At 44.1% G+C, this 25,992-nt stretch overlaps 1 pseudogene across 1 annotated transcript in view; it reads left to right on the forward strand.

Moving 5' to 3' along the window:
* Positions 1-22,837, forward strand: part of LOC308526757 (SCO-spondin-like) — a 43,862-nt pseudogene extending 21,025 nt beyond the window's left edge. The window contains exon 31 of the transcript in view: positions 22,649-22,837. The product of the transcript in view is annotated as an SCO-spondin-like (transcript). The remainder of the gene's footprint in view (positions 1-22,648) is intronic.
* The last annotated feature ends 3,155 nt before the right edge of the window (positions 22,838-25,992 follow it).

Genomic DNA, 25,992 nt, shown 5'->3' on the forward strand with positions numbered 1-25,992 from the left:
CCATTGGCTAATCAGGGAGATATGCAAATTAACTGTCAGCCAAGATGGCGGCCGGCAGCCAGGCAGCTTGAAACTAACATGAGGCTTGCTTGCTTCAGTGATGGAGGAAACCAACGTTCCCCGCCCACCTTGCCGGCCTCTGAGCCTGCAGTTTAAGAAACATTGTAACATATAGAAGCTTAAAAAAAACCCCAGAAACCAGCTTTCAGCGAGCTGGGATCTCAGAGCTGGAGTCAGAGCTGGAGTTATACATTGTTTCGATTACCTACTTTCAGCAGCGGAGGCCTAAGAGCTGGAGCCTCAGAGATAAAGCTGGCCCAGAATTAAAAAAAGAAAAAAAGAAAAAAAGGAGCGGTTGGGAGCTTCCGTCACCTGCCAGCCTGAAAACAGCCCTCAGCCCCTCACCCAGACTGGCCAGGCACCCCAGTGCGAACCCCCACCCTGAAGGGTGTGTGACCAGCTGCAAACAGCCCTCAACCCCTCACCCAGGCTGGCCAGGCACCCCAGTGGGGACCCCAACCCTGAAGGGTGTGTGACCAGCTGCAAACAGCCCTCAGCCCCTCACCCAGGCTGGCCAGGCACCCCAGTGGGGACCCCCACCCTGATCCAGAACACCCTTCAGGGCAAACCAGCCAGCCCCACCCATGCACCATGCCTCTATCCTATATAGTAAAAGGGTAATATGCCTCCCGGCACCGGGATCAGCGTGACAGGGGACAGCGCCCAAACTCCCTGATTGCCCTGTGACTCTGTGTGTGACAGCCCCAACCCCCCACCCCCCCACGGGCCCTGCTCTGTGTGTGACAGGGTAGAGCCATAACCTCCCCATCAGCCCTGCCCTGAGTGTGAGAGTAGCGGCGCCCCAACCCCCTGATCGGCCCTGCTCTGTGGATGATAGAGGGCTGCGCCCCAACCCCCTGATCCGCCCTGCTCTGTGTGTGACAGGGGTCGGTACCCCAACTCCCCTATCGGCCCTACTCTCTGAGTGACAGGGGGGAGCTCCTCAACCCCCTGATGGGCCCTGCTCTGTGCGTGACAGGGGGCAGTGCCCCAACCCCCGGATTGGCCCTGCTCTGTGCGTGACAGGGTATGGCGCCGCAACCTCCCCATCGACCCTGCCTTGAGTGTGACAGGGGGCGGTACCCCAACCCCCCATCGGCCCTACCGTGAGCGTGACTGGGGGTGGCATCGCAACCTCCCAATTCGCCCTGCTCTGTGCATGACAGGGGGCGGCGCCCCAACTCCCCAATCAGCCCTGCTCTGAGCCCGACCAGGGGCTGCACCTAAGGATTGGGCCTGCCCTCTGCCACCCGGGAGCAGGCCTAAGCCAGCAGGGCATTATCTCCCGAGGGGTCCCAGACTGCGAGAGGGCACAGGCCAGGTTGAGGGGTCCCCCCTTCCCCCCGAGTGCACAAATTTTTGTGCACCGGGCCTCTAGTATATAAATAAAACATTGCAACTGTGCACTGGATTGTGAAATTATAGTCTCCATTTTAAAAATAAACAATTCTCAAATGCATAGAAAATAAATGGCAAATTGAAGTTGTAGGTTATGCCCAATGTTGCAGCTTCATTTAAAAATCTTACTAATACAATTATTTTCCCACTCTTTCTTCATACCATATCTTCAATTTTATTTAACAGCCAGTTTGACGTTTTAATGATACCTATGTATCTTAAGTGAAAGTTCTTGGAAACAGAACTTGGGATGGGGATTTAGTGAACGTGATTTATTTGCAAAGTGATCTTTGGGCTACAGGAGTGAGAAAAACAGAAAAGGACAAAGGGAAAAGGCTGAGCAAGGATGGGATCTCAACTGGAGTGTTACTTTCTTGAAACTGCAGGGGGACTCTCGGGAGCACAAATTGTACTGGTTTGTCCATACTTGAAGCAAAGGGGGAGCAGTTTGTACCCTATGGCACTCAATCTTGGTTGGAGGGCAGTTTTCCAAGGAACTGGCAGCTGTGATGCACTAACAGTCAATTCTCAAAGCATGGCTGTTTGCAGGCTGGCCAACCCCCCCAGCGGGGACCCTCACCCTATGAGGGTGTGGCCATCCTGGGTGAGGGGCTGATGGCTGTTTGCAGGCTGGCCATGGCCCCCAGCCACCCAAGCTCCCAGTGGAGGCTGGCTGGAAGCAGATATCTGGGATTTATTTGTCTTCTATAATTGAAGCTTTGTTGTCATGAGCAGAGGCCACAGCCGGCTCAGGGCAGGCAGGAAGCTTGGCTTCCTCTATTGCCCGGGCAACCAAGCCTCCTGCTTGCTCCAGCTCTGTGGCTGCTGGCCGCCATCTTGGTTGAGTTAATTTGCATACATTCGCTCTGATTGGCTGGTGGGCGTGGCTTGGGCATGGCGAAGGTACGGTCAATTAGCACCTTTTCTTTTATTAGTGTAGATATCAATTTTTACATACATGACACAAATGGACAAACTACTTTTCCAGGCCATGGATCTGTCTACTACAATGTTTTCCTTGACCCATTATCCTATTTAATCACAAAATGTATTTGAAGGTACTTGCAGAGAATCACTTAGGCTTGACTTTTAATCTAACAATATGTATATGAGGAAAAGTGCTTTGTGTTGATTTATGTGTTTTTACTATGTTACACCACCTCAGGATCAGAGCTGGATATGTTGATTAGCATATATGGCTACTAAAAATAAAATATTTGTAGGAGCTGTAAGAGAAATTATGAATCTTCTACTTTTGATTAACTTTAAAAACAGGAGAGATAGCCTTCTGCCTGGGATGGAGGAAGTGCTTACTAGAGAATAGACCCAGTTAAGGCTCTCTTTCCATGGAGGTCTTTTCTGACAGTCTTACAAACTAGTCTGTAGCCACAGGGGGGCACACTTACATCATGTATTTTTCTCCTCAAATGTTGCAGATGTAATAAACTTGGATTACCAGTAACTTTAATGAAACATATAATTAAAACCCTATTAAGAACCATAGTTTATGTTGTGCTTCTAGTTCAGTAGTAAATGATAATCTCTTGATAATCATAATATGCACTATTTTAGTCAAATTTGTGAATAACAAAGCTATTGAAACATCTTCCAGTTTGTTTAGTGTTATGATGATATCTCATCTCTTCTCAAACTCTTTTTCTTTTTTCCATTTTGAAACTGTTGCTTAAATCTAATTTACCATTAATTTTGTAAAATGTGGGTGTTTTTTTTCCCCCAGTAACCTGTATTGTGCCTGAAATCTCGATTAGCTTCCAAAGGTAGAAGAAAAATTATTTGATGCCTAACTGCTATGTTTTGTGACTAATAATGAATTGGCTGCTTATTATTGTGTATCTTTTCAGTAAATCAAAGTAAAATTTTACTTTGTTGTAACATTAACCATTCCATTATTTTCTTTATTAAAACTTTTTCACAATCACCAAATCAAGAGGAAAATGAGTGCTCTGTGACATTTGGCTATTACCAGCCCATAGCTGCCAACACACTTTTCATTAGTAATAGCATAATTTTTATTTTAAACCACATTGGTCACACTAGTTAAGAAATACAGTCACATGACCAAAAAAGGAAATAAAAAAAATCTCAATTTACTTCACAGGGACAGTGATGGCCCTCTTATTACTACACCTTTCAGATGAAAACTAATATATGAGACACAGAAGCAAAGCAAAGAGATTATTTTATTTAAAAGACAGTCATATTTTCTAAATTGGTCAGATTGAAACAAAACTTAGCACATTCTGAATGATTGAAAATTGTTTTTCAATGTATATTGCTGTGAGTTTTCTTTTCTGAAAATGAAAAAATGGTCCAATGCCATGATAATATTGAAACCAATGGAGATTGTTTCCATCTTATCATAGTAAAAGCCTTACACTGGAGAAAATGACTGTACTTAAAGTTAACATCAGGAAGTTTAGAATAAAAAGGACCCAATGCAAAATGCCAAAGAAAAAAGCCTGATATATGCTGCAATTATCCTATGATAATTTGACTATTTTAACACACAAAATATTGATTACAAGCATACACTTATAATAGCACAGTTATATATAACTTATCAGCAAAAGAAACATTTGTATTTCCCTTGGAGTTAGATTATTCATTATAGTGAGTCCACAAATGTTTAATCGGTTTCTATTATATTCAAGAAACAATCATTTCACATTTTTATTCACATATATAGTGTGCTCCCCAACAATACCCATAGCAGGGCAGCATAATCATCTCTGATTTTTGAAACAAAGAGTAGAGAATTTTATTATAAAAACATATAAGCCACAAAGACATGCTTATTCCTTTCTTTTAATTCCGTTCTTTTGTAAATATCAAATACTGCTAAGCAGTAGCCACACTGTTTTGCTATAAGACATTAGTGTAAGTATCTGGACACTTGTATTCCAACCCACCATGAAGAGAAGACTTCACTAAACTCACAGATTCCAACGGCATATTACTCATCAGGTGATTTACCGTGAATCTGTGGCAAAATGTTTTTCTGAACTACGTTCCCAGAACAGGGGACCTGGTCGCTGTAGAGAATCTTGGGCTGTGCCTGTGAACATAAGTTTGTCTCATCAACAGGTCCACCGTGGGACATTGAACAATTCATTTTTTTCCCCAGTGACTATTTTTCTTACATAGGGATTGAACAATCACTGCTTACTCAGAAGCTCAGCCCCAGACCCACACAGACTGAGCTTCTGAGTAAGCAGTTTCTTTTGAAAACTGATACCAGAGTTAAGTGTGCCCTAAAGGAGTTACTAAAAGAAAAACAACACAGGAAGAGAAAATATATGGAAAATGATTTTTCATTAATATGTGACATTGTTTAAACATTGTGATTTCCTTCCCTGACCAGTATGGCTCAGTGGCTAGAGCATCGGCCTGTGGACTAAAGGGTCCCAGGTTCGATTCCGGTCAAGGGCATGTACCTTGGTTGCGGGCACATCCCCAGTAGCGGGTGTGCAGGAGGCAGCTGATGGATGTTTTTCTCTCATGGATGTTTCTAACTCTATCCCTCTCCCTTCCTCTCTGTAAAAAATCAATAAAAATATATATTTTTAAAAAATTGTGATTTTCTTTTTTTTTCAGTTTCAAATTGAGGGTTACTAAGTGTGATTTGTTCCTAGGAAGAAGCATCTAGAATTTAACACTGCCCCTCCTACAGGCTTTGCAAGGACAACAACTCATTGTTCACCCTGGAGCATAGATCATCCCTTGCCATCCAAGGGAGGGATAATTCATTGGTTAATGTATAAAAATTTTATCAAAGAATAATAAAATTGGTGACAACTTGGCAAACTTACCAAACATTTAAATAAATAAATGAATGTATAAATTGCCTCTTAAATCATCATTATAATAACACTAAAGATAATTTTTAAAGGAATAATTTGACACTCATTCTCCCTTGTATCTCACATATGTAAAAGAATTAATAAATATTTCATAAATTAATAAACAATGCATAGTCCTCATAATTATTCTCAGCCTAAAACAAATATTCCAGATTCAAATACCCATCTCTCTCTAGGACCACCGTCTCTGCACGGTTGGCAGCTTAAAAGTAAAAGTAATTATTTAATTTTACTTTTTTTTTAATTGATTTTTTACAGAGAGGAAGGTAGAGGGATAGAGAGTTAGAAACATCCATGAGAGAGAAACATCCATCAGCTGCCTCCTGCACACCCCCTCCTGGGGATGTGCCCGCAACCAAGGTACATGCCCTTGACCGGAATTGAACCTGGGACTCTTCAGTCCACAGGCCGACGCTCTAGCCACTGAGCCAAACTGGTCAGGGCTAATTTTACTTTTTAAAAAACTTCTGGAAGCTGAGATCATTCTCCTGCTAAAATAAAGTTTCAGGATAATTCCTAGTGCTCAGGGCACGTGGCCCTGTCCCTCAGATAGCAGGTCCTTGGTGTGGTGTTTCATTGCCAGAACTGCCCTCTGCAATGCATGCCTTAAGAGTTCCTTATTCTTCGAACCTTAAGTCTGAGTCAGTTCTTGAGACAGAGGTCCCAGAATTCACAGAACAGAAGTTCACCTGCTTCCTACTATTAGAGCTCACTATAACAATTCTACTCTTTCCAACTTAAAATTTACAAAAAGTTTTCATGTGTTATTGTTTGATTTACATTTATTTTTTTACTTTATTGTAAGCTCCCTTAGTGCAGAGTCCATATGTGGGCTTTCCACAGTTGTACTTAATGCCAAGTAGGAAACTAATGAACATTTGTGAATTAATGAACAAATGAACCAATGATTGTTTACCAATTCCTTCTAGAAAGTTTCTTTTTTCTTGGCTTCTATAATGCCATATTTCCCTGATTTTTCTTCTTTCTCTCTGGCTTCTTCTCACCAAACTCCTCTGATTATTTCATAAATGTTAGTTGTACTAAAAATACTCCTATAGATCATCTTCTCTTATTACTCTACCTATTCTCTATCAGAAATCTTAAGTACTTTCATGGTTTCCTCCTCCCCCACCCCCCCAGGCAAGATCATTCTCCTAATCTCCAATTATATATGTAACTAGGGGCCCGGTGCACGAAATTCGTGCACTGAGTGTGGGGGTGGGGGGTGGGGAGAGTGTCCCTCAGCCCAGCCTGCCCCCTCTCACATACTGGGAGCCCTCAGGCGTTGACCCCCATCACCCTCCGATCGCCTGATTGGCCCCTTGACCAGGCCTGAGGCCTCCGGCAGAGGTGTCAGGCCTGGGCAGGGGACCCCCAGCTCCCCGCGGTTGCAGGCTCTGCCCCTGCCCAGGCCTGACACCTCTGGCCTAGGCGTCCGGCCCGGGCAGCAGGGACCTGCAGTGGCAGCGGGGGGCGCCGTGATCGTGGGCTTCGCTTTAGGCCCAGGCAAGGGACCCCTAGCTCCTGGGACTGCCAGCTTCGACCGTGCCCAGCTCCCATCGCTGGCTCCACCCCTACTTCCTGCTATCACTGGTCAGGGCGGCAAAGGCGCCTGATTCTCCGATCATGGCTGGGGGGCAGGGCAAAGGCGGCCCCAGGGCCGCCTTTGCCCTGCCCCCCAGCTCTTAGCTCCCCCCTGGGTTTCTGATCACTGTCAGTGGCAGGGGGCTTCTTCCTGCTTTCCCTTTCGCCTCCCTGCATTGTGCCTACATATGTAAATTAGCCGCCATCTTGTTGGCAGTTAACTGCCAATCTTAGTTGGCAGTTAATTTGCATATAGCCCTGATTAGCCAATGAAAAAGGTATCGCCGTACGCCAATTACCATTTTTCTCTTTTATTAGTGTAGATCTTAACTGCCTCTTGAAACATAGACAAATAAACTCAACGTTTTCAAAAATAAACTCATGATTTAATGAGTTTATAAAATTAAATACACTACATCTATGCCATCTCCCATGATCTCTCTCAGTTGTTCAATCCAGACCATAGAAACAGGTTTGTTTGGATAATAAAATTACGAATTACTTGGTCTTAATTTTAGCTTCCAGGGTAAATAATGAATACCCCAAATAAGACACCACCAGTTCAGAGGGATCCTTCAAAAATCTGAAGGTACTCAAAACATACTGACTTAGTATCTTTCCATTTACAGTAACCAGGAGGGGAAAATATATCCCCCTAAGATAATGAAGTTTAAGATGAGATTCTAGAAATCCTCTTCTGAGGATTAAGAGAAAACTTTACTCTCTTTGCATTAGGATATTTGTGGACATGTTGATCTAAGAGAAGTATAAAGGAAATTTCTTTAATTCTTGAACAGAGATGATCTAAATTATGTAAAGTAGGCACTGTGCTAAAGAATTGGAGGAGGACCCTAGCCAGCGTAGCTCAGTGGTTGAGCATAGACCTATGAGGAGGTCATGGTTCGATTCCTGCTCATTTCCCAGTAGGGGGCATGCAGGAGGCAGTGGACCAATGATTCTCTCTCATCATTGATGTTTCTATCTCTCTCTTCCTCTCCCTTCCTCTCTGAAATCAATAAAAATATATGTTAAAAAAAGAATTGGATGAGGAAATACATAGCCACCTCAAGTAAGGTCTGTATATCCAGTCAATGACTCAGATTTTATAATGTTCATACAGAAATGCATCTCAGTACATAGTAATGAGGGAAAAAGTTTTGACTGATGTATCTTTAATATTACTTAACTAAATACCTGTAAATTCTTGTGTTTATCTTTCCTCACCATCTTTTCTCTAAGTTGTATAAAATATGAGGAGAGACAATCCATACACTAATATAAGTGGATTATATTAAAAATATCCAGTAGGAAAAACAACTCCTTAAAGAATGGGACGCACAGGCACTGAGGTAAGAGTGGAGTACGTTAGGGAATGTATTAAATATGTCACCTCTTGTTTTGCTCTAAAGAAATAGTATGGTGCCGAAACCGGTTTGGCTTAGTGGATTGAGCGTCGGCCTGCGGACTGAAGGGTCCCGGGTTCGATTCCGGTCAAGGGCATGTACCTGGGTTGCGGGCACATCCCCAGTGGGGAGTGTGCAGGAGGCAGCTGATCGATATTTCTCTCCCATCGATATTTCTAACTCTCTATCTCTCTCCCTTCCTCTCTGTAAAAAATCAATAAAATACATTAAAAAAAAAAAAAAAAGCCAAACCGGTTTGGCTCAGTGGATAGAACGTTGGCCTGCGGACTGAAAGGTCCCAGGTTCGATTCCAGTCAAGGGCATGTACCTTGGTTGCGGGCACATCCCCAGTAGGAGGTGTGCAGGAGGCAGCTGGTCGATGTTTCTCTCTCATCGATGTTTCTAACTCTCTATCCCTCTCCCTTCCTCTCTGTAAAAAATCAATAAAATATATTTAAAAAAAAAAGAAAAGAAATAGTATGGTGTTCAGGGAAGGTAGATGTTTGAATACTTATAACTGTACATGGATGAGTTTGTATGTTTTATCCCATAGAAAACTCTACCATTTGGTAGAGAGGCACATTTTCATTTCAAACTATGTTTAACTATCACAAAAATTATAATTGCTGTTCATAACTTAAGCTTGAAAATCTATAGCAGCGGTTCTCAACTTTGGGTCGCGACCCCTTTGGCAGTCGAACGATCCTTTCACAAGGGTTGCCTAAGACCATCCTGCCTATCAGATATTTACATTATGATTCATAACAGTAGCAACATTACAGTTATGAAGTAGCAACGAAAATAATTTTATAGTTGGGTCACAACATGAGGAACTGTATTTAAAGGGCCAGAAGGTTGAGAACCACTGATCTATAGCTTGTGAAAATGGATTAATGCTTATTGTTGCTGACAAGTGCATGAAGAAAGAGAACAATCTATATAGTTTTTAATGTTCAGGGAAAAAAAAGAGGTAGAGTGAGTATCATATCAGGAAAAGAAATGTTTGGTTTTTTTTTCTGAAAATTTACTCTGAATATTCAGGAGATTTGTGTTTGGATTTATATGCATGCAATAGTCTGTCAATCTTTTAACATACTGTCAATGGTCAGAGCTCCACAATATCTTTTTAGCTGGAGTTCATTTTTGGTGTGTTTGAGCTGACAATCCAGTTTTTTTGTAGTTAAAGTCTAATATGTTTGCAACACTGTGGCTGCTTTCATTATGCCCACCTCTTCTGGCTTATCTACCATGTTAAGTGGATTTTGAACTCTACCTAAAAAAACACTATTCATTATGTTTTTCTGCATATGACAACAAAATTACTGATGATGGGTTTTTCTGAGTTATTTGGAGTGATCTGAGCTAATAAACTAAAAATGAGTGTTTTGTATTTGTATCAAATACATACATGAACACCGCTTTTTTCTTTTGTGGCTCAAAGGTAGGTGAATTTTTAAGTATTTGTGAAATACCTTGTTTTATTGAGCTTCACAGATGTTGCATTTTTTTTTAAAATAAATTGAAGGCAAGACCCCTCTGCCAGAAAAAATGATTACAACTCTCTTTCATTGTAGCACTCGCTTTATCGCTTTATTGCAGTGGTCTGGAACTGAACTCCCAATATCTCTGAGGTGTGCCTGTAAATACTTTTGTTATTAGAAAAATAATTTTGCTTTTTCTTTTTAACTTTTGATTATAGAAATGGTGTTTAATATTGCTACTATAAGCAGCTGTTATTGTCTATTCATGGACTATTTACGTATTACTCCTATTTCCCTTTGCCAACTGTTCTCAGACGCTAGTAAGCTTATGTCTACACATTTCAGAAATGCTCCATTCTACACACTTATGAAGGGAAACTGTGACAAAGCTAGGAAAAACTTAGATTTTACAATAGTTCGTTACTTGTGCTACAGCTGAGCCAACAGCCTCAGCATCACCTGCAGCCTTGTTACACATGCATGCCCACTGAATTAGAATCTGCAGTGTAACAGGATCCCCCAGAGACTTATGACTAATCATTTAAAAATAACGGTCCTATAAGTTTGTGAAGTCTCTATCTCTATTGGCTACTACTGTAGTCATTTCCCTTCCCCCGCCCCCCTTTCCCATGCCAACCCATCCCTGCCACCAGCTCACATGTAGCAGTTTTCATAGACGTGCAAGTAGAAACAGGGATCAGAGTAGAGTACCCAACTAAATGGACAGTTGGATTACTTGATTCTAAACTTTTTCCTGCAAATATTTTTTTGCTGAATGTGTTTTGCTGCGTTATTTATGTTTGCTATGTTATTTAGAAACTGGAGGCCCGATGCATGGAACTCATGCAAGGGGCTTGGCCCTCACGGCCCCGGCTGCCTCAAGGCCCTGAGGTCCTGCCCCCCGCCCACTGATCATTCTGGAAAGTCATTTCAATGTTCGGTCTAATTAGCATGTTAGCTCTTTATTATATAGGATATTCAGCTCTGGTTCTGGTTTTAAATGGTAGCACCCTGAACTCACCTTCTACCACAGACACACTAGATCTATAACTATATATGGAACAACTTTCTCCAAAATAAACAAAGACTAACTAAAAACTAGCTTACCAACTCCTACTCATTGGGCAAACAAACAAAAAGCACATTGACGAGGGTAGGAGAGGCTGTTACCTAATCTTGCCATAAATCCCACCCGTGGCATGGCAACACACATTCATGAGGTGACTCAAAACCTGAGCTTCTCCCTGGGGAATGAAAGGTTTGAACCCTATATCAGACACCACAACTTTTAAGACATGTACCTGAAAGATGCGCTTCTGAAACATCTAGCTTTAAAAACCAGTGGGTCTCCTTCCCCTGGCAATGGGGGGGGCGGGGGGGGGGGAGGGAAGGAGACATATCTAATAATAGAGAAACATGGTAATTAACTGTAACTTCGCTACCCTTCTCATTGGCTAATCAGCAGGATATGCAAATTAACTGCCAACCAAGATGGAGGCCGGCAGCCAGGCAGCTGAAGCGAGCAGGAGGCTTGCTTGCTCCAGTGATGGAGGAAGCCAAGGTTCCCCACCTGCCGCGCTCAGCTCTGAGCTCAGAGCTCTGGATGCAACAATGTTGCAATTATAGAAGCTAACCAATCCCCAAGTACCTGCTTTCAGCCAGCAGGGCCTCAGAGCTTAGAGCGGCCAGTGATGGCAACAGAGTTTCAATTATAGAAGCTAAACAAACCCAGATACCTGCTTTCAGCTGGCAATGGCCTCAGAGCTAGAGCGGGCTCTCAGCTCCAGTGACAGCTATAGAAGGTAAATAAATCCCAGAATAAAAAAAAAAGAAAAAAAAAAGAGGCTGGGAGCTTCAGTCGCCCACCAGCCTGAAAATAGCCCTCAGCCCCTCATCCAGGCTGGCCAGGCACCCCAGTGGGGACCCCCACCCTGAAGGGCGTGTGACCAGCTGCAAGCAGCCATCAGCTTGTCATCCAGGTTGGCTAGGCACCCAAGCGGGACCCCCACCCTTCAGGGCAAACCAGCCGGCCCCTACCCGTGCACCAGGCCTCTATCCTATATAGTAAAAGGGTAATATGCAAACTGACCCTAACAGCAGAAAGACTGGGAATGACTGGTCACTATGACACACACTGACCACCAGGGAGCAGACGCTCAATGCAGGAGCTGCCCTCTGGTGGTCAGTGCGCTCTCACAGGGGGCAGCTCTGCTCAGTCACAAGCCTGGCTGATGGCTGCCAGTACAGCGGTGGTGGTGGGACCACCACCTCTCCCACCTCCTCAGCAGCGCTAAGGATGTCTGACTGCAGCTTAGGTCTGCTCCCTGCTAGCAAATGGACATCCCCTGAGGGCTGCCGGGCTGCCAGAGGGATGTCTGATTGTCATCTTAGGCCCAATCCCCTGGGGAGCAGGCCTAAGCCAGCAAGTGGTCATCCCCTGAGGGGTCCCAGACTGTGAGAGGGCACAGGCCGGGCTGAGGGACCCCACCCCCCCGAGTGCACAAATTTTTGTGCACCGGGCCTCTAATATATATATATTAAAAAAAAGCCAGTGGGTCTCATGTCCATATGACCTACAAGACTATAGCAAACTGAGAAACAGCTTTCAAAGGGCTTCACACTCAGACTCACCTAACTGAGGACCCAGTTCAGAGGCATAATTTTAAAAAAAGATTGAATTACCCACTCCAGGGAATTTCTTAGGTTTTACTTGTAGTTTGTCAATATTCCACCAGATGGCAGAATAAATCCAATGTTAAATACAGTGGCTGTGAAGGGAGAAAAATGTTTGTGACTATTTCTTTTTAATATATATATATATATATATATATATATATATATATATATATACACATTTATTGTTGACAGTATTACAGATTTTTCCCGTCCTCCCCCCCCTCCTTTGCCCACCATGCCCCAGGTCTTCACCACCCTATTGTCCATGTCCATGGGCTATGCATGCAAGTATGTAAGTTCTTTGGTCTCTTTGTCCCTCCACCCCCACATAAGTGACTATTTCTTTCTTTCTTTTAAATGTATTTTATTGATTTTTTACAGAGAGGAAGGGAAAGGGATAGAGAGTTAGAAACATCCATGAGGGAGAAACATCCATCAGCTGTCTTCTGCACCCCCCCCCCCCCCCCACTGGGGATGTGCCCACAACCAAGGTACATGCCCCCGACCAGAATCGAACCTGGGACTCCTCAGTCCACAGGCTGACGCTCTAGCCACTGAGCCAAACTGGTCAGGGCAGTGACTATTTCTTTATTGAAAAACTGGACCTCTGACTTTTTAAAAAATTTTTGTTTTATTTCTTAAAGTATTACAAAGAGTATTACACATGTCTCCTCCCCCCCCCCCCTTGACATTCCCCCGGCCTCCCCCACCCCCCAGTGTCTTGTGTCCATTGGTTATTCTTATATGCATACAAGTCCTTCGGTTGATCTCCTACTCCTCCCCCCCAACTCTCCCCAAGCTTCCCACTGTAGTTTGACAGTCTGCTCAATGCTGCTCTGCCTCTGTATCCATTTTTGTTTGTCAGTCTATAATGGTCCTTATTATCCATAAATGAGTGAGACCATGTGGTATTTTTCTCAGCTTCCCAGGGGCCATCTCAGCCTCACAGGGGCAGTCCCAGACTCACAGGGGCCGTCTCAGCCTCACCGGGGCCGTCTCTGCCTCACAGGGGTTGTCTTGGCCTCACAGAGGTCATCTCGGCTTCACGGGGGCCGTCTCAGCAACACAAAGTTTGGCATTCTGTCCTTTGTTGGGTGGCTCCTCGCTGGACAAAATCTCCAGGCATTCCTGGTGGCTGAATATCTGGTATGCTTGCTTGGATTTCGTTTTCTACCAAGTGCACAGACTGCCCATCTGCCATCTCCCAGCGTCCCATGTGAGACTGGATCTGGTGGACCTGCCTGTGCGTTTGCTGGTACAGCGGTTCCATGTCACCGGCCCAGCCGGGTCCAGCTTCCTCCGAATCTGACTCCACTTCTTGAGTGTGTCCCTTATGTATGCGAGGAGTTGAAATCTGCAGTCTGCTGGGCTGGGCTGCAAAAGCACGGGTGGTTCCCTTTGTGCCACTGGCACAGCTTGGGTGGGGATGTAAATTGAGTAGGGTGGGGTCCCCGGGAACCACCAGGGGACCAGAGTCTGCATCCCTTTCCGACTGAAAAAAACCGCGCATCCAGTTGCAGCCCGCCTGGCGCGCTGCTCCGCACCTCTGTTCTTGGTGAATCACCAGGGTGGGGCAAAGGGCAATGGCGTCTCCGCGACTCCTCACCTCTTCACGACTCCACGTCCCTGCGTCCCCGAGCGCTGGCAGTCAGCTCCGCCAGCAAGACACCCTTGCTCTCCGACCCGTTGCAAGGCTGTCCCGCCTCTCCCCGTAGGGGTCTGGGACCTCAGAATCCTGCCCCAAACAAGCTCAGTGGACTCGAGAGTCTGCAGCCCCTTCCGATTGAAAAAAACCGTGCCTCCAGTGGCAGCCTGCCTGGTGCGAGACTCCGTACCTCTGTTCTTGGAGCCTCTGCACAACCTACTCGGTCTCAATGCTCTTCTTTCTTTCCTTCCAGTTGTAGAGCTTCCACTGGGCCAGCTTTCTCATAGTTCTGAATGATAGCTGTTTGTCTTATAGTTGGTAGTCTCGATGTTGTTGTGGGAGACAGCATGCACAGGTCTGTACCTTACACTGCCGTCTTGGTTCTCTGTACCTCTGACTTTGACATGTTAATCAGTTTATTAATGGAACTGCTATCACTAATATGCAGAGATGTACTTCATATGAAACACTTCCTATACATTAGCTTGCTTCACATTGTACCAATGGCATGGCTGTGTATTTTGGTATAGTGGAAAGAACATAAAAAGAGAATTGGGTCCTAGTCATAGTTTTGACACCAAATAGAGGAATTATGTAGAATGAGTTATCTAAGAATAAGAGATTCATATTCATAAGATTCTTATCAATAAATTCTTATCCATAAACTGTGGCTAACAAATAGTAAACTCTGAAGCACTCACTACCCAGTGCTGATTCACTAATATTACTTCAGTCTTTCCTTTTTTGACTGAGATGTGGGGCTGAGGACCTCAAGTCAGGCAGTCTGTCTCCTACTCTGGGAAGCACCCTCAGCGCCCTCTAGCTCCGGGAAGCATCAGTTTTCATTGATTCTGGCTGGTGTCTGTGTTTGGCTCGCAGACTCCTTTGGACACTTGCAAGTTTCTCTACTCCAGGTAAAACATTCCATTGGTTCTAATACTGTGTCTCACAGGACGTTTGCTCCCTCTGTGAGTTAAAGCCCTCACTTGGCTCTCACGAGAGGAAAACAGGGAACTTCCTTAGAGTCACATTGCTGGAGTCACTTCATTTTCTAATCTAGAGGACAGAAGCCAGATAGTGTCATACTTGGCCCCTCACACTTCCCTCCACCCTCCTAGCATCCTTTCTGTAGAGGTTTTGCTTCCCCTTTGGTCTAAACTCCCACTAATTCAGACTCAGTAATAGCCCCAACTCCCTCTATATTCCCAAGAAGGGTATAGAGTCACATTTGCAGACCACATCCCAACAATAAAGCTTAGTTAAAGATTCAAATGAATCACTACAGTCTGAGGTTACATGCAATATGACTCAAACTCTATAGCAGCAGCCTGTGAAAACACTCGTGCTGGTCCATCTGTGAGAAGGGAATAGAATATGACTTGTCAGATCTGGAGCTGGATAGCGCAATAGGTTGTAAAATATTCCCCAGCAAAGGTTGTGGCCAAGTCTTACTAGGGGAGAATGTGGCCCAAGTGCATTTATCAGAGAGTGTCTAGCTATCCCATGAAGATATAGTGGAAGTCTTTGAACACTCTGTGAATAGTCTAAGTAATAAACTCTAAATTCAAAATAACGAAACATTTAACAGCTCCTTTCAGGCAGGTGTTTTCTATCATAAAAACTTTTCCTCTGTCCTTTTTGTTAGTAATTTTTCACACTAAAACTCCTCAGCTGTTAAAGTTATTATCAAGATATGCTTGTCCTCATTGGTGAAGGAGGTGAACTTTCCCTCTGTTAACGCACCACTCTCAGTTTCCAGCAGTGCCCTACATTCAAGCTTTCTTCTTTTCCCTCCCCATCAAATCTTCCCAGACTTGCATTTACACTGAATGATAGATACCTGATAAGTTCAGAATGAATTACATACTCCTTCCAAAGCTGTTCACCTTTCAAAGAAAGCAGAATGACTGGTTGAGATTTCAAGCAGTTTCCAGGGCCCCCCAAAAAGCGCCCCTGTGGTCTCCTAGCATATTTTAGTGGTCTATATAAATACACCAATTTCTGTTCTTTGTTTTCAGATAGAGACAAGTGATAGAATTGCAACAAATTGAAAGATTTTGTTTGGAATTTGACTTGACATGGACTACATGTAAAACAGACTTTAGCCTACCTCAGAGGCACATCTCAAAGATGTAAGTGGGCAGCCTCCAGAGCAGAGGAAAGTGGGTACAAATACAGGCTCATGTGACTTCCAACTGAACACAGAATCCCACACAAATGAGGACATCTATATATATAAAAAGCCAGTGACCAGAACGCTGTGACAACCAGAACGACCAGTCGCTATGACGCCCACTGTGGCCAGCAAACCGACCAGATCTGGGGGTGGGGCCAGCAGCCAACCTCTCACAGCCACTTCCCCCAGTTGCCCTGCCTCTGATTGGCCTTTCCCATGCCATCAGCTCAAAGCCCCTCCCCCTGGCCGGCCCCACCCTTGATCGTCCCCTATACCACAATAAGAGGCAGGGCCAGCTGGCCAACCTCCTGCAGCCCCTCCCCCCAGCCAGCCTCACCCCCAATGAGCCCCTACCACCCCAATCGGCCTGCAGCCCCTCCCCCTGTCTGGCCCCACCCCTGATTATCCACCCTACCCCAATAGGGGGTGGGGCCGGCCTGCCAACTTCCTGCAGCTCCTCCCCCAGGCTGGCCCTGCCCCTGATGGGCCACCACCATCCCAATAGGCCTGCAGCCCCTCCCCCTGGCCAGCCCCACCCATGATCGCCTCCCCTACCCCAATAGGGAGTAGGGCTGGCTGGCCAATTTCCTGCCATCTCCTCCTCCCGACAGGCTCAGCCCTGATCCGCCCCGATTAGGGCTGGGCCTGCCAGACTCCACCAGTGCATGAATTCATGCACTGGGCCTCTAGTTACATATAAAGAAAACACATAGTGCTGTTAAATTGAAAACCACTAAGTTGTAAGTGGCAAGAACAGATTATCCAAAATACAGGCATTAATATGTTATTAAACAGCTTTTCACATGAGTAACTCCAGAAGGAGTGGAATTATTTACACAGACTGAGCAACATGAAGGAGGAAAGGTAGTAAATACATATTAATCACCTTGTGTATTACAATGCTAATCTTAGGCTCAAGTACGGAAAAACACTTCTGGCATAGTAGTGAGTGCCTATAGCAGAGTCTAAAGCAGTGTGGCATAACTTTTGATATATTAGGATCACATCCCTTAAAGGAATTGGATGGAGAGTGAGGGCCACTATCATCCTATCATGTCTTGCTTAGACAGCCCATGACTTCACCCGCTCATGCACAGAGAAAACAGGCCACTGTGTCAGAAGTTTTTCAGATTGCTTTTTACCCACCAACATGATTATTTTCATGGACTTCCATGTAAATCTCTTATTTCCATACCAGCACAGAAGCTGTCTCTTCCACTTGAGTATATACGTATGCTAAAACATTTCCAATCTGTAAATGAAAACAAATAACAATCCCTTTGCTATTGCAATATTCTAAGCAAGTGGTCAAAGCCACCATTGACTTTAATCACAGGAAAGGAGGCTTCCATTCCTGCCACTCTCCTCACCTCCTACCCCCATTGTAGTCTCAACCCAGTATTCAGTATTCCTATTAAAGTGCTGATTCATGTCACTCATTGGTGTAAAACTCTCACTCAGAGTATAAGGCAAAGTTCATGAAACTTTCTTCAAGATCTCAGGTAATCTGTCCACCATCCACTTTTAACTGTGACCTTAACTGCTATTACTCTCTCCCTACATCACTCAGTTCTAGACTCACTGATCAGCTTGTCCATCTCTGTATATGCCACGCACACTTCTACAACATGGTCTTTGTATTGGCTGCTCCCTTAACTGAGGGGGGTATCTATGTTCCCAAATGTTCACAGGCTTTTCCCTCACCCATTCAACATTTTGTGCTTAAAAATCATTTTCTCGTAAGAGAAACCAAGATGGCGGCATAGGTAAACACTGGAAATTGCTGCCTCCCACAACAAATTCAAAAATACAACTAGGAGAACCAAGATGGCGGCATAGGTTAACGCTGGAGTTTGCTGCTTTGAACAACTACTTCAAAAGTGAAACCAAAAAACGGAAGGGATATCACCCAGAACCACAGGAACGCTGGCTGAGTGGAAGTCCTACAACTAGGAGGAAAGAGAAACCCATACGGACATTCAGAGGAGGCGCAGTGCTGAAGTCAAATTCTGAGGTGCGGAGTGTGCGGAGCGGGCTGGCGGCGGAGGGCGCGGTTGGCGTTTTCAATCGGGAGGGAGTCGCAGACTCTGAGCTCCAGATACAGGCGAGTCTTTAGGGACCCAGACTCAAACGGGAGAAGCGGGACTGCCTGGCTTCGGTCAGAGCGAGTGCAGCTTTCTCTCTGAGCTTTGCAGCGGGTGCTGGGACTCAGAGAGGCAGAGCCCCTGGGGACAGGACTGAGAGCCGCCAGCCATAACTGCTCTCTCCGGCCCACCCTGTTGATCCTGTGCGACCCGCCCCGCCCAAGCCCTGCACAGAGCCATTTGCTGGATAGCCTCAGGCAAAGGCTAGATTAGCACCTCCCTAGACGACAGAAGTTCTCTCACTGCTGACACAGCTGATTCTCATAGCCACTTGGCCTGGAGGTCAAACCCTCCCTGGCATTAGCTACAACAATCAAGGCTTAACTACAAGACTGCGCACAAAGACCACTAGGGGGTGCACCAAGGAAGCATAACAAAATGCGGAGACAAAGAAACAGGACAAAATTGTCAATGGACGATATAGAGTTCAGAACCACACTTTTAAGGTCTCTCAAGAACTGTTTAGAAGCCGCCGATAAACTTAATGAGATCTACAAGAAAACTAATGAGACCCTCGATCTTATATTGGGGAACCAACTAGAAATTAAGCATACACGGACTGAAATAACGAATATTATACAGACTCCCGACAGCAGACCAGAGGAGCACAAGAATCAAGTCAATGATTTGAAATGCGAGGAAGCAAAAAACACCCAACCAGAAAAGCAAAATGAAAAAAGAATCCAAAAACGCGAGGATAGTGTAAGGAGCCTCTGGGACAGCTTCAAGCGTACCAACATCAGAATTATAGGGGTGCCAGAAGATGAGAGAGAGCAAGATATTGAAAACCTATTGGAAGAAATAATGACAGAAAACTTCCCCCAGTTGGTGAAAGAAATGGACTTACAGGTCCAAGAAGCGCGGAGAACCCCAAACAAAAGGAATCCAAAGAGGACCACACCAAGACACGTCATAATTAAAATGCCAAGAGCAAAAGATAAAGAGAGAATCTTAAAAACAGCAAGAGAAAGAAACTCAGTTACCTACAAGGGAATACCCATACGACTGTCAGCTGATTTCTCAACAGAAACTTTGCAGGCCAGAAGGGAGTGGCAAGAAATATTCAAAGTGATGAATACCAAGAACCTACAACCAAGATTACTTTATCCAGCAAAGCTATCATTCAGAATTGAAGGTCAGATAAAGAACTTCACAGATAAGGAAAAGCTAAAGGAGTTCATCACCACCAAACCAGGATTATATGAAATGCTGAAAGGTATCCTTTAAGAAGAGGAAGAGGAAGAAAGAGGTAAAGATACAAATTATGAACAACAAATATGCATCTATCAACAAGTGAATCTAAAAATCAAGTGAATAAATAATCTGATGAACAGAAAAAAAAATACAACTAAAAGACAAAATGGACATCATCCAGAACCACAGGAAGGCTGGCTGAGTGGAAATTCTACAACTAGAAGGAAAGAGAAAAGCACACTGAGACTCAGAGGAGGTGCGGAAGTAAAGTGCAGAGGTACGGAGGCGCATGTGGAAAGGGCTGGCAACTGAGGACCCGGTTGTCTTTTTCAATCGGGAGGGAGTCTCAAGCTCCCGACTGCTCTGAACTCCAGTTCCGGGCGAGTCTCTGGGGACCCAGACTCATATGGGGAGAAAATGGACTGTCTGGCATCGGGCGGAACTCGAGGGTGACTTTCTCTCAGAGGTGCTTGCAGCAATTACTGGGACACTGAGACCCGGGGCCCCTTAGGGCAGGGCTGAGGATCAGCCATAGCTGCTTGCTCTGCCCTGTTGATTCCCTGAGACCCCGCCCCATCCAAGCTGTGGCAGAGGCTTTTGCATATGAATGTCCTGGCCCTTTGCAATCTGAAAATTACCTAACAAACTGCAGCTGGGCCAGACAGACCCAATACTTCCAAGAGAAGGCCCAAGGCCCCACAGCAGCTTGCATTGCTTCACAGCTGGGCATCATTTGGACACCTCCAAACCCCAAACAAGGAAGGGGAATCTGCAGATCTCCTCGTAGCTCCTGCTGGGTAGCCTCAGGCAGAAGCTAAATTAGCTCCTCCTTAGATCCAAGAGCCAGTGTACCCAGTGGTCAGAGTGGGACCATCCAATTACAGCTCCTCAGATTCATAAGGGACACACTCAGGGGGCAGACTCAGTGAGCACCAAAGCCCCACTGAAGCAAGTCTTGCCTCATAAGGGTGTCTTCCCACCATAGACACAGCTGACTCTCACAGCCAATTGGCCTGGATGTCAATTCCTCCCAGTGATACCTACAACAATCAAGGCTTAACTACAACAAGACTGTGCACAAAGCCCACAAAGGGGTGCACCAAGAGTGTCCACCTCAGGTAATTGGGAGGCTGAGCCACTGGGCCCTATAGGACACCTAGCACACAAAGCCACTCTACCAACACAGGGAAGCATAAAAAATGAGGAGACAAAGAAACAGGTCACAAATGACAGAAATGGAGGAAAGCAAATGACTGGATATAGAGTTCAAAACCACACTTTTACGGTTTTTCAAGAACTTTCTAGAAACCGCTGATAAATTTAGTAACACCCTCAAAAAGACTGGTGAGACCGCTGATAAATGTAGTGCGACCCTCAAGAAATCTAGTGAGACCCTTGAGGTTATGAAAAAGGGCCAACTAGAAATTAAGCATACACTGACTGAAATAAAGGATATTATGAAGAGTTCCAACAGCAGACTAGAGGATCGCAAGAATCAAGTCAAAGATTTGAAATATCAAGAAGCAAAAAACACCCAACCGGAAAAGCAAAATGAAAAAAGAATCCAAAAATATGAAGATAGTGTAAGGAGCCTCTGGGACAGCTTCAAGCGTACCAACATCGCAATTATAGGGGTGCCAGAAGAAGAGAGAGAGCAAGATATTGAAAACCTATTGGAAGAAATAATGACAGAAAACTTCCCCTGCCTCGTGAAAGAAATAGACTTACAAGTCCAGGAAGCGCAGAGAACACCAAACAAAAGGAATCCAAAGAGGACCACACCAAGACACATCATAATTAAAATGACAAGAGCAAAAGACAAAGAGAGAATCCTAAAAGCAGCAAGAAAAAGACAGTCAGTTACCTACAAGGGAGTACCCATACGACTGTCAGCTGATTTCTCAAAAGAAACTTTGCAGGCCAGAAGGGAGTGGCAAGAAATATTCAAAGTGATGAATGCCAAGAACCTACAACCAAGATTACTTTATCCAGCAAAGCTATCATTCAGAATTGAAGGTCAGATAAAGAACTTCACAGATAAGGAAAAGCTAAAGGAGTTCATCACCACCAAACCAGTATTATATGAAATGCTGAAAGGTATCCTTTAAGAAGAGGAAGAAGAAAAAGGTAAAAATACAAATTATGAACAACAAATACACATCTATCAACAAGTGAATCTAAAAATCAAGTGAATAAATAACCTGATGAACAGAATAAACTGGTGATTATAATAGAATCAGCGGCATAGAAAGGAAGTGGACTGAGTATTCTTGTGGGGGAAAGGGGTGTGGGGGATATGGGAAGAGTCTGGACAAAAATCGTGCACCCCGCCCTAACTGGTTTGGCTCAGTGGATAGAGTGTCAACCTGCGGACTCAAGGGTCCCAGGTTCGATTCCGGTCAAGAGCATGTACGTTGGTTGTGGGAACATCCCCAGTAGGGGGTGTGCAGGAGGCAGCTGATCGATGTTTCTAACTTTCTATCCCTCTCCCTTCCTCTCGGTAAAAAAAATCAATAAAATATATTAAAAAAAATCGTGCACCTATGGATGAGGACAGTGGGGGGGGGGGGGTGAGGGCGGAGGGTGGGGTGGAAACCGGGTGGAGGGAGTTATGGGGGGAAAAAAGAGGAACGACTATAATAACCTGAACAATAAAGATTTAATTAAAAAAAGAGAAAAAAACCCAAAAAGAAATCATTTTCTCATGCGGTCTTCCTTAATCAATTTAGTTAAATGTGCATTGTGCCCCTCGCTCCTTCATTCTGGCTCAGGAAATATATGATGAATGAGAGAAATGACCACAGTGATAGGGACCAAGGCTGCTGGTAGTCAGGGTGGAGAGGGATGGATAGATTGGAGCATCACGTAGGAGACAGAATATCGGGATAAGTGAGTTACAGGATATGGCATAATAAAGGAGAAGGAAGCTGGAGAAGAAGCAAACAAAACAGGCAGGAGAGATAGGACATAATGAGAGACAAAGAACGAACTCTTCCTGGGGCGTAGGGGAACAGCGAGGACTATCGAAGACATGAAGGACTAAAAGCCGTCTACTGGATATGGCGGCATGAAGAACTCTGTGAGAACGCATTGGGTATAATTCCGCAGAAGCCCATGAGCACTCTGGCGCTGTGCTGCTTCTCACCAAGCCAGCCTCCTGTTCTGCCTTCTCTCCTGACCAGCACACAAACATAAAAATCCACACATCACGTGCACGGGGCTATTTCTTCACTGGGTGTGGTGGCTTTAAAGCATTTGCACACATGCTTCGATACTTCTTCAGTCAGGAGGTAGGGTCAAGTTCGTCTCCCCTTGATCATGTGTTGGCTTTAATGACTTGCGAAGGGATGCTGCCAGGAGGCTGAGGATGAGTCATAAGAGGCAATGAAGCTTCTGCCTGGCTTTGACTCTCTATTGAGACATGTCCCTTTGGCCACCAAGTAATAAGGCTGACTATGCTGAAACCATGCTGCTGGCAAGACCCGATGGAGAAAATGCATAGAACTTGAGGAATGCCTGTGGAGCCCCAATACTTTCTGATTCCAGCTGTTTGAGTTTTCTTAATCCACTCCAAGGAGGGAGCCTTTGAGATGACTCCAGCCTCAAATGCCATCTGACTATAACTACAATAGAGACCTTTTAACATATTGATATTAATATGAAATTAATGTACTAAATTAAAAAAATAATCTCATGTTAATATTAATCAGCACAGATTACCATAGCACAATAGCACAGACTGAGTGGTTTAAACAACGGAAATGCCTTTTCCCACAGTCTAGAGGCTGGAAGTCTGAGAATAGGGTGCTAGCATGGTCAGGTTCTGGTGAGAGCTCTCTTCCTTGTTTGTAGAGGGTTGGCTACCTTCTTGCTCTGTTCTCACATGGTGGGGAGAGAGAGCAACTCTCTGGTATCTCTTTCTGTTGGGGCACTAATCTCAATATGAGAGTTCCACCCTCTTAACCTCATTTAATGCTAATTACCTCCTAAAGGCCCCGTCTTCACCTACCATCACAATGAGAGGTAGGGCTTCATCATACAAATTTTGAGGGGACATAAACATTTAGTCCATAACAGGGATCATGATCTGGAATGCCTACCTGGTCCATACTAGAACCAGGAGGGATAATAATAATAAATAATTGCTGTTTTATGCCCTCTCTATTAGAGATAATTTGATATACAGTGACAGACAACTAGGAAACTGGATGCTCTGGTTTATCTTTTAGGTTTTTGCCCACTATTTCCACAGAAGAATTTTCTGTACTATCCTTCCCCATTTCTCCCATCCAGGTGTAAGGTAGCTATTCTTTCTATGTGCTCCCCAAAACCCTTTATTCACTTTACTTTGTCATTTATCACAAATGAGTATAATTGCCTATTTCCCCTATGAGAGTGTCTGAAGACAGACAATATAGAAGTTATAAAATAAAGTTTATTGAAAAGATAAACATTTGCACAAATGATATCTCTGAGGAGTACCTTGGGGTAGAGAGGTACCAGATATGGAAGGGGCAATGTATTTCTCCTACAGAAAACATCAGTTTTATTCTCCATTTTCAATCTCCAATAAATGTGTGTGTGTGTGTGTGTGTGTGTGTGTGTGTGTGCATGAGTGTATGCTTGCAAGAGTGTCTTACATGTCTGGGTGAATTTTAAGAAGGTACAAACTTAGAGGAAAGCATTACCATAGGTACCATGCTTGGTTTTGATATAATTATAATAATTAAGTGGGCCCACAGATGGTGATTAACATTGCAAACATTAAACAAAAGAAAGCTCCAATGGACTCAATCAAAGCATATTTATTTTATTTTATTTTATTTATTTTATTTTTTTTAAGATATATTTTATTGATTTTTTACAGAGAGGAAGGGAGAGGGATAGAGAGTTAGAAACATCAATGAGAGAGAAACATCGACCAGCTGCCTCCCACACACCTCCCACTGGGGATGTGCCCGCAACCAAGGCACATGCCCTTGACCGGAATCGAACCCGGAACCCATCAGTCCGCAGGCCGATGCTCTATCCACTGAGCCAAACCGGTTTGTCAAAGCATATTTATTAAATACCTGCTATGTGTCTGGAACTATCTTATTTGCTATGGGAGAAATGACAGAACTATAGGAAACCTTCAAGGAAGTGATTATGTAATTAGTGAGATAGGATATAAACATAAAAGAAATTTAATAGTAGAGCAGATACATGGCTTGTTTAAGATTTAATATAAACCAGCAGGAAATAACCCATGTAAATAAGTGACCAGCACAATGTTTAAAATATTTTTTCAAAGTTGGGACATTTGAGATTTAGGAATATGAGTTATACCCAGCTGGAACACAAGAGGAACTGCTTATATTTATACATTTATTAATATCGCAACTATAAAAAATGCAGATATTCCAATTTAAGAACTTTCTAGTCAATGTTCTATTTAAGAAAAACAGAAGTGAATTCCTATGGGATCAACAGCACATTTACTTATTAATTTCCCTCTTTCTACTTTATATTATTTAAAGGCCTCAATGCCAAAGTTTTCTTATGGCCATAGCCGGTTTGGTTCAGCCGGATAGTGTTGTCCTGTGGACTGAAGGATCTCGGGTTCCATTCCGGTCAAGGGCACATACCTTGGTTGCAGGCTTGATCCCCAGTGCCGGTGGGAACACATGTGGGAGACAACACAATTGAGGAGTCTCTTTCATATCGATGTTTCTCTCTCTCTGAGTCTCCCCCTCCTTTCCTTGCCAAGTTTCAGATTTTTGGTGGATCCTTTGTATAATCAGATATATAGCTTTGCTTGTATGAGTGTCACTCTCTCATTTAAGAATTTTTTCTGGCCCAGCCGGTGGGCTCAGTGATTGAGCATTGACACATGAACCAGGAGGTCATAGTTTGATTCCCAGTCAGGGCACATGCCAGGGTTGAGGGCTCGATCCCCAGTGGAGGGAGTGCAGGAGGCAGCCAATCGGTGATTCTCTCTCATCTTTGATGTTTCTATCTCTCTCTCTCTCCCTTCTTTCTTTGAAATCAATAACAACATTTTAAAAGATATTTTTTTCTGATCTGGCATAGGTCAGTAGGAAAGAAGAATTCTCTAGAATTAACATATATTTCATAGCTTTTGAGAAGTATTACAACACTGAGATTTAGAGCATGGAATCTTGAATCAGAATGACTTATTAGCTATGTGACATTGAGCAAATCAGTTATCCTTTCTGTTCCTCTCTTTCCTCATCTGTAAAATGAAGATATTACTGGAATCTTGCTTAGTAGGTTGTTAGGAAGATTTAATAAGTTAATGTTTTAAAGAACTTAGTATAGTTCTTTAGAACTTAGTATAGAACTTAGTA

This window comes from Myotis nattereri, assembly GCF_964212035.1.
Source record: "Myotis nattereri genome assembly, chromosome: 11".
Taxonomy (NCBI): Eukaryota; Metazoa; Chordata; class Mammalia; order Chiroptera; family Vespertilionidae; genus Myotis; species Myotis nattereri.